This window comes from Astatotilapia calliptera, chromosome 2, assembly GCF_900246225.1.
Source record: "Astatotilapia calliptera chromosome 2, fAstCal1.2, whole genome shotgun sequence".
Taxonomy (NCBI): domain Eukaryota; kingdom Metazoa; phylum Chordata; class Actinopteri; order Cichliformes; family Cichlidae; genus Astatotilapia; species Astatotilapia calliptera.
In genome coordinates, this window is record NC_039303.1 from 27,396,933 (window position 1) to 27,405,059 (window position 8,127).

The 8,127-nt window shown below is 40.9% G+C and overlaps 1 long non-coding RNA gene across 1 annotated transcript in view; it reads right to left on the reverse strand.

Moving 5' to 3' along the window:
* LOC113035813 (uncharacterized) overlaps positions 1 to 7,601 on the reverse strand; it is a 15,834-nt gene extending 8,233 nt beyond the window's left edge. Inside the window, exons 1-2 of the long non-coding RNA XR_003274390.1 lie at positions 7,273 to 7,601; positions 6,438 to 6,508 (exon numbers count right to left, since the gene is read on the reverse strand). This is a non-coding gene — a long non-coding RNA (uncharacterized LOC113035813). The remainder of the gene's footprint in view (positions 1 to 6,437; positions 6,509 to 7,272) is intronic.
* Positions 7,602 to 8,127: the final 526 nt, after the last annotated feature.

Sequence of the window (8,127 nt, forward strand, 5' to 3'; positions counted from 1 at the left end):
GTGAAAATACGGTATATATTTTTTTAAAAGGACTGAAAGTGTACACTCACTGTGAATTGTGTATACCTTCCTATTACCAGGTCTGACCCCCTTTTGCCTTGAGAACTGCCTTCATTTGGGATGGCATTGATTCTACTGGGAACATTCCTCAGACTATTTTGCTCATTTTGCATGACAGTTGCAACGGATTTGTTGGCTCAGCATCCATATGAATATTTCATTCCACCACATCCCAAATCTGCTCTATTCATCCGAGATCTGGTGAGAGTGACGGTGAACTTGCGGTCATGTTCAGAAAACCAGTCTGGTAATTTTTGTTTCTTAACATGGCATACTATCTTGGAGCCATTAGAAGACGGATGGACATGGTCAGCAACAATGCTTGAGTAGAATGTGGCATTTAAACCATGCCCAATTAGTATTAACATGATCCCCACATCACTACACCGTGGACAGCCTGAACCATTGATGCAAAGCAGGATGGATCCATACTTTCATGTTGTTTATGCCAAATTCTTACCCTACTATCGAGGGTGGTAGGGTCAGAAATCGAGATTTTTATCAGACCAGGCAAAATTTTTCCAATCTTCTGTTGTGCAGCTTTGGTGAGCAGTGAAAACTGTAGCTCAGTTTTCCGTTCTGAGCTAACAGACATGGCATCCGGTGTCGTCTCCTGCTGCTGTAGCCCATCTGCTTCAAGATTTGATATGCAGTGCAGTCAGAGCTGCTCTTCTGCAGTCCTTACTATTGCCTTCTTATCAGTTCAAAACAGTGTAGCCATTGTCCTCTGACCTGGCATCAACAAGGCATTTTCACCCAGATAACTACTGGCATGAATATGGCTAAATGCATTAAAATGCTGCCATGTGATTAGCTGATTAGATATTTGCATTTAAACAGAAACTTAATAAAGTGGCCAGTGAGTGTATCGTAACCATTTCTTCATGTCCTTGCTATTGCGAGCTAAAACACAACCCGAAAGAACTCATTACTCTACACAGAAACAAACTTTGAACAGCTTCAGTTCAACAGCCTCTTTTTCTATAGCGACGCAAACCTCTTCCTACAAGGGGTACAGTATGAAAGCCTTTTTTTTTTAAAGGCATTTTGACAAGTTACAATGTAAACCGTTTCACTGTCAGGGGGCTGCTATATGCCACTGTCACACTGTCAAGGCTGTGACACTCGAATCAAGCAGAGCCATCACACATTTTATTAGTAACACCTGTTCTTTTCCTACCACGACCAGTCAAGTGTCAGCTGGGAGAAAGGCCTACACTAACAGTGCAATTTCACATTAGACTCACTTGAATGTTTTCTCAGATAATAAAGACCACCTGCTTTTAAGGACCTTGGCTGTTATTCATCTCCACAGACACACACAGACAGACACATGAACAGGGAGGCTGTAAATTAAAAATGAGTAAATGATTACAGGAACAAAATGAAGGTGGTGTCCAAAGATGTTCCTGAATGTTTTAACGATTATGACCAGGACCCAAACTAACTGAAAACCTGAGAGAGATTTTTACTCAAACCATTACACAAATGTCAAATGAGAGAACTTATTGAGACACTCCTAACCATCCCTGCAACAAAGTACAGTTACTTTGACATTGTTATGTTGTTGACCAACACCTTTCCACTGCAAGTTGGTCTTCAGTGCAGTTTGTCAGCTATCTAAACTGGTTATGAAATCCCCGAATTACACACAGTTGGAAGTATTTATTCCATATCACTGACTATAATTAGTGAGTGATTTTAAAGATCTCTAAAAGAGACAAGCCTTGTAAACGTATTTCAAATATATAAACGTTTGTTCATATCTAATCTGGCACTCTGCAATTGGTCAACATTAGTAGGAGGGCGTAAACTTAATTACCATGCTCAAAATCTACAGGGATCTGCTATTCTAGATCAAAGTGTAGTGATGTAGTGGTTGTAATTTTAGTGTCAGTGTTAGCCAGCAGTAATTGCTTGCAGACCACAGTCCCCGTGGTTGACTGAACTCAGCAGGCCCATGGCAGCTGCTGCACTGCAGCTCGTTTTGTTTGTTTTTTTTTTCCTTTCTCTGCTTGTCTCAGTTAAGTCTGAAAAATGTTTGCCGACTCGGTTGCAATGAGCAATGTTCTTGGCCATGACAATTCAGGGGAGGATCGCATCATTCTGAAATTTTTAGGACAATCTTAACTTTTCTATGATTTATTTCATGTGATCCACAACAAGAAGCGCCTTTACAGATATATTTTACAGCACCCTTTCAACTTCACTGACTACTGCTGAAAAATACAACCTTGAGGGATATACAAGTTTGGATTCCCTCAGGACCAAGAGATGCTGGAACAGCATCCGGCCTCAAAAATTACGGAAATTCTTATGCTGCTAAAACATCTGTGGATATGACATGAAGTTGATATTTTAACAGCTTGAAGAGGTCGGCTGGACTGATGATCCGTGTGTTCAGAATGTGTTCCCTACTGCTTGAAAGTGCATGCACATGCACAACAATGTGATCTTATCCACTTATAGAAGGGGGCATTATTGGGCCAGTAAAAGGTGCTCTTTGGCTTTCTGTTCATGTGAAAACATTAAATTAAGAGAGGTTATTGTATCCTTGATGCTCCAGGTAAGTCTTTAATGCCACAAATATATTTTGTCTTAACAAGAAGGTCAATCTGGAGCACTTTGTCGTTTACAGCTACACGAGTGCAAAGGTTCTTGGGCACAAATGTGCTGTGGGGAGCTAAAGTTGAAATTCACCTGCCGAGTTTGAATGCCCAGAGGGACAGAAATCACATTATCTGGGTATGTGTTTACATCTTTAACAGTGGTCCATAGCCCAGGGGCATTTGACCACTTGCCCTAAAGGGTAGACCAAGCATGTACACGGACAGTCTGGTACGCATAAGGCCATATAAACAGCTTCTGTTCTCATTTGTGGCTTCCTGTTTCTCCCCGTCTTCCTCCGGAGTCCCAGCAAGAGGCCGCAGTGATCAGCTTCCCATGTGAAAACTTGACTGGGTCTGCCAAAAAGGCCATGGCTTTCCTTGACCATCTAGTGCTAACAGTTTGCCACATACTTGTGGACTAGAAGCCCACAAGTCTCTGCCTTCACTATAGTGGTTTAACCATTTGGATTAGTGACTATTTAATATGCAGACGAGACACAAATTTCCTGTTTGAGTTTCTTTGGAGGAAATTATGGACACCAGTGGACTCTATTCTTTGGCCCTTCTTGTAATGGTTAATGTGTTAACATGTTGAAGTTAATTTGTGAGATTTCTGTGAGTGATTAAAACACCAGCCTTTTTTACTACAGAAAGCACTGCAGCCAGGAAGCTTTCCAGAAGATTCCTCAGAGGAGCAGGTGAGAACACAAATATCCCAACTCATTGAGTGGACATTAAGCAGTCTTTATGTTGCCAGTCCCCCAGGAAGAAGTCTGTGTGATGTACAATTGATCCCATGTAAGAATAGTACAGGAACTGTCCAGAGAATTCACAGTGACCAAGTGGGCGTCATGACTCCGGCCGTCTGCACGGTCTGCTTCAGCAGGGAGAACACATCTGATGCACGATCTCCCGCTGTGTGCAACATGTGACAAAGGGCAACTGGGGACAGAGCTAAGCTCTGATTCTCCTAAGGCTGCACGCCAGTGCCCGAGCTCTCGCTCAGAGTAAGCAAGTCTAGCAAAAAAAATGCTGAATAAACAAAACTTATTTTAACCTTTTAATGAGGAATGATTAGAAATTTATAATGCCTTATTAGAAAATCAAAGTGCCATTTACTCGTCTTTATTTCATTATCACTTATGACTGAGAAACTAGCAGAACAGCAGGGATTTTAAGCCCTATACAATTCCCTTTTTTGTACTTTGGTGGTTTAAATGAATTAGGGCATTCACAGCTGACCGTCTTTGACTCCTGCGTGGAAGTGCCCTTAAAGCATCAACATTAGCTGTGTGAAATCAGGACAGAGTCCAGCAGGAGGCTTTTTTGTCTTCTTTCCTGTACTCTCCTCATTTAGTCCAACAATGCAAGGTCACTCAAGGCCCTGAATGGACATAGGGGGTGATTAATGTGGGCCTTAAAACCACAGTCACATTCACCCTGTGTAAACAGTCTGACCATAGAGAATGCAGCACTGACCCATCACATCCATGTTGCAGCAGTCAGGAAGGAAAGCATACATAATGCCATTTATCGCTAATTTCTTCCACGTTCTGTATACAACACTACTGTGTTACAGTTTAACTAATGGAAAGGAGAATCAAGTGCTTTGTGAGTTTCTCATTGAAACTGGCTGTGGATCAGAGGAAACATGATTCTGTGATAACTGTTTTGATTCAAAGCAGGATGGTATGCGTGTAATGGCTTCTGCTGTTCAATTTAAAAGATGCTTAAAATAATATGGAACATGCTCAAATCTCTCATATATAGAAAAAAACATTTTCTCACAGTTTATTGCTCACAGGAGACGACAGGAACCTCTATAAAGATGAAACGGAATTCAAAACCCACATCAAATCCCACTGTTCAGTAAAGCCTCAAAAAGTAACTTGTGTGGATGGCTTTTGTATTTAAAACTCCTGCTGCTTTTATCTTAACTATGACTTATTGAGAGTGATGGAGAGCATATTTCACATCAGTGTTGCATCTTGTCTTTCATTAAAGTCATTTAGCTTTTGTGAATGCATAAAAACGCCTTTCTAAATCTGCTTGTTATAGTTTACCTGCAGCACAATTTCATTGTTTTTAACTGTAACTACAGCCCACTAGACCTGAAGTCAGAGATAAACTTAAACTAGTGTGGTCTGCCATGAATGTGATAGGGAAGACTGCAGTATTGTATTAATTGAGCAGACTTGTATTAATTGAGCAAATATATTCTTAGGGCAATTTAGCTATAAAATATGCAACTTGGGACAGAAGTTTAATAAAGTATTGTAGCTTCTCCCCAGACGCCTTAACGCCCACTAACATCCTGGGCCATCTGACCTCAGGAATTCGCATGATAAGGTGGGGCCAGGTTTCACAATGAGCTCACCCGAAACTCTGGCTGATTGGGACTCACACCCAGTTTCACACCTTGGCTCAGGCGATTAGAGGATCAACAGGGGGTCCTTTTGTCCCTCTGTGGGGGGTCACTCCCACTAGGTTTAAATCTGGGACTCCCCACCATTTGACCTTAGAACTGAAGAAGCTTCTTGGATGAGAGGTGAAACATCTTCAAGCAACTTAAAGAAGTCCAGACGCTTTTCTTTGCAAGCTCCTTTGACTACGATGACCTGGATGACTGAGCACCTTCACAGACATATTGTAGCTAGTTAGCACATATTTACCAAGTCAAATAACCTGTTTTTATTATAAAGGTGTCAGCTATGGATTAACTGTCAAGCTGCAAGTGTGGCTGGCAAGGTAGGACCCAAATGCAGGACTTCAAAAGCCCAAGGTAAAACTCTGCTTTAAAAACTAAACAGCTTTCTTGCTGAGCTCTCACAGAATACAAGAAAAACAGGTCAGGAGTAAACGATATGATTATAATGCATCACAGGAAACCCACACGAGGAAGGTATTAAAACCCGATTCTTTCATCCCCATAATAGAACAGAGAAAACCCAACTCAGAGTGGTCAAAACATTTTATATTTAATTCAATCATCTTCCGGAAGAGAGAGCCCTGCACAGCCCAACGCCAGTTGTAGGATCTCTAACATTAGAATCATAAAATGTGTCTTATATAGGTGTTATTTTGTTGCTTTACATGTCTTTGCAGCGTCTTTCACCAGATTCTAACCTACTTCATGAAGCGTCCACCTGGAATATGACCCGCTCTATGGCAGCGTCTTTCACCAGATTCTGACCTTCTTTAAAATCAATTTTACCAATTTTACCAGTAACTACTGGACCACAACTGATTCGATTTTCTAAAATTCTAAATCAATTTAAAAGCGTTGACCAACCCAAGGTTTATTCCTCAGCATTCTCACGCCCGAAATCCGGTTTTCTACTGACCAAATAAGGGCATACAGAAATGATCCTTGGATCATTAACTATTTTTAACCAAGGTCCCAAGTCTTGGCAGGTGTCACCTGGGATAATCCTCACACCGGAGGGTCCTTTTACACGTCTGTAAAAGGGACGAGGTTCCCACCTCTGAACTTTGCACTTAACCAAAATGACCAATCACCTATATATTCTCAAACACTTATTATTCTCTTTGTCTTTTACCATGAAATAACCTGTAACCTTTAAATCAGTACTGTCATTCTCAACGTTTCATTATCATTACTTCAAAGCTTTACTTTGTTCTAAAGAATTTAGTTCTACCATTACTGAGCCAATTTAATAGTTAAGATCGTCAGCTCAGCAAACAGATAATTTAGAATTCATCCAATATGCACAAATTTGCTTTTTCTTTGAACAGGTTTGTGCCTACCTTTAAATATTTTTAGACCGGTCTCCTGTTCGCCTCATATCAGATCCAACCTTCGGCCACATTTGTTCTCCCTGTTGCAAAGGGAACCGGGCAGAAACCCCAAATATTAAAACCCGATTCTTTGATCCCCATAATAGAACAGAGAAAACCCGACTCAGAGTCGTCAAAACATTTTATATTTAATTCAATCATCTTCTGGAAGAGAGAGAGCCCTGCACAGCCCAAAGCCAGTTGCAGGATCTCTAACATTAGAATCATAAAATGTGCTTCATATAGGTGTTATTTTGGTACTTTACATGTCACACAGATTCAACAACTCCTTTTATGGTACAAGTTCCTCTTTTCTGTCTGACGTCCCGTATTTATTAATATGCTTGTATAGCTCTACACTAACTTCCTGTTTTTCAGTATGGCTGAGCACTTGGTTTGTGAGTCAAAAGTGGCCTTGCTTTACAAATCTTCATTACTAAAGTACATAAAACAATATAATCAGAAAATAAGCACAAAGAATATATTAATTACATGACAAAGGACACAGATATGAGGGAGGATGTAAGAAAGTACAAAAGCCAAATGAGGGTTTAAATACAAGGGCAGTGTGGAGACACCTGGGGAACATGGCCAAATGAAACTGAACATAGTCTCTCATCCTATGTGCATTATCAGAATAAAATAGGAAATCACTAAGACTGAGAAGAACACATAGGAACCTGAAACAGACAGAAGACAAACAGAGACCAGACTAGAGGAACAGAATGGAAACACAAAAAGAAAGAACGAACCTGTAGAACAGGAGCACATAAATGATAACTCCAAAGGTTTCTTATTTCTTTACCTTAAACTAGTTGGGCTGGGACGAAGAGGATCCTGTCCCTGAAAGGTAAGGTGTGGTTACCACACACACGCACACAAATAGAGAGAACAAATCTGCAGCAACTGCGTGATGCCATCATGTCCATGTGGACATGAGGAATGTTTCCAGGGCCTTGTCGAACACTTTGAAGAATTAACCCTCTGGGGTCGCCGGACGCGCCGGCGCGTCAAAATCACATGACCAATTTAAGACGACACAGCTACAAGATGCAGTAAGTCAGAGTCTCCATTTCACCTTGGGTCGAAAGTGCAGACTTCAAACTATATACCAGTTTTTGAATTGTGTCGATGGGCCACGTAAAACCAGAGTTATGATAAAAAATACACGTGATGTTTTTTTTCTGAACAAAATAGTGGCGTTTACAGCAGGAAGAACGGTAAAAACGGCGTTTTCTACAGACAGCGCTAGCAAACACTCTCCACTTGCGAGTGAAAAAAGAAAAAGAAAAACACCCCATCCCTATTGGTGTTAGAGTTTACCATGTCAGCCAATCAAAAAAATGATATGGCAACATGTGACATTTAGTTGTTTAGGGAGAAGGGGAAGTTTTTAGGAGTGACACCCGTGACAGAAAGCGGGCGAGCGAAAGACAGAGAGAGAGCGAGTTTTCATATGTGAGACATTAGTGACGTTTAGCGTGTTTGGAGGCTGTAGTTAGTGTGTTGTGTAGTTATTGTTTTGTATTGTGTGTCAGTTATACTGCTGAATTTCACATTTGCTCTAAAAAAGCCGTCAAAGGCAGATTCCAGTGTAAATGCTGTTCCCACATGGAAAACTGGACTCATGCACCTCCTGCTGTCAGACCTGCAGGGTTTA